Genomic DNA, 1,783 nt, shown 5'->3' on the forward strand with positions numbered 1-1,783 from the left:
GCAGCTCAACCTTCACACTTTCCTCGCTTTGGATCACGAGGAGAGACGCAGACTGGATGTTTGCTGCATGCATTCTCATTTATTCCTTTATTTATTTATTTATTTATTTATTTTTCTCCTCTCCGTTTTTAGAACCTGACAGTTCGGTCGGGTTCAGTGAGCGGAGGGGGACATGCCGGAGCCTCGGTGTGGCGCGTGAGCCGGGTGGATGCCAGCAGCAAGGGACGAGGTTCCTCAGGCTCTGAACAAAGGATTTTTTCGAGTCCAGGCCAGGCGTGGATTTATCGGGATGTGCTTTATTTAGACAGAACACGCGTCTCCTGCAGCAGCTGGAGGGGTTGCAGCATTTTTTGTCCTCCACCCCACAGTTTCTGGCAGCAGCAACCTGCAGACCTTCAGGCCTGTAAGCAGTGAGCGCGACCAGCGGACTGACTCTGCAGCAATGATGATGAAGTGAAGCAGTGAAGCAGTCTGTAGGTGCAGAGGCTGAAACAGGGCAATATGCATGTCTGTTAAAGGAGTTTACAGCTGCACTTGTTTAACTATAAAAATATACTGTGATTGTAACAAGCCTAAACACCACAGAGGGTCTCTGCTCTCCTTCTCTTTGTTCAGCTAACAGTGGGAGGCAGGCACAAGCCAAGAAAAGAGAAACTTTTTTTTTTCTTCCTTGTAATCCTGGTGACATTTTCTTCCGGGACAGAAATGGCTGACATTTAATTGGAGCTGCATTTAAACACGCAGCCTAAACAGATAGCAGACTTTGAAGAGGTCCTGTCACTTTAAGAAGTGGCTCCTAAAGGCAGGCAAACAAAATGTTAACAATTAAAAAAAAGAAAAAAGAGAGAGAGAGAATCAAATAAAACACACAGAATAAAAAAATAGGAACCTTAGTCTTTAAGAAGGCCTAATGTGGGGGGTGGGAGAATTTAAAACCAGGACAAAATACAAACTAAACTCGCATTAAGGTAAAAAAGCTTAAAGCAAATAACAATAAAAAGAATAATTTTAGAAAATAAAAGCCAACTATTATCCAGATTATGACTTTGGCACCTCCAAAACTAGCCTGCTTTTTATTCTGAAGAGACTAAAAACATTTTTGCCAATCATTAAAATAAGAGAATGTATTTATTTATTTACAATTCAGAGTGCGTGTGTTTGCGCTATCCTTGTGCAAAACGGCGGCTTTCTGCGTTTGTTTGTTTGTTTGATCCATTTCGTGCTAACCGTGGTGATTTTAGTGCTGGCCTATGGCTCCTGGGATCAGAGGCCTTCAGAATAAGAACTCTGAACGTGGTCCGTTTGGTAATTTGTCAGGAATAACACTTATTCCGAAACAAGAAGGGGCGCGCGTGGATCACAGGGAACACCTGGAACAGGTCATTCAGAAAGCTGACATGTTAATTTGTCTGCTTAGCTGGAGGCTGATGCGCTTTGGAAACAAGGCCAGAATCTTCAACTGGGTCCACATCTGAGCCTGTGTGGCCATTTAAAAAAAAATATTATTATTAATTTTATTTTTATTTTATTGCAAGCCGCTGGAAGGGCCTCTGCACAGGCAAAACCCTTCCACATCCGCAGGTGCACACAGCAGCTGCTGCTGCTACTACTACTACTACTATTATTAGTTTATTCTTGCATTTGCCAGTAAATTTCGTCCATCTTCCAACAACAAGCCGATTAGACATTTAAGCTCCTGCGCCGACGCGCGCTGCAGAAAGTCAGGTAGGTGGTTTCAAGGACGTTTGAGGCTGATGAGGATTTGGTTTTAATGGAGGATGGG

The sequence above is a fragment of the Kryptolebias marmoratus genome, linkage group LG8 (genome assembly GCF_001649575.2).
Source record: "Kryptolebias marmoratus isolate JLee-2015 linkage group LG8, ASM164957v2, whole genome shotgun sequence".
NCBI classification, from domain to species: domain Eukaryota; kingdom Metazoa; phylum Chordata; class Actinopteri; order Cyprinodontiformes; family Rivulidae; genus Kryptolebias; species Kryptolebias marmoratus.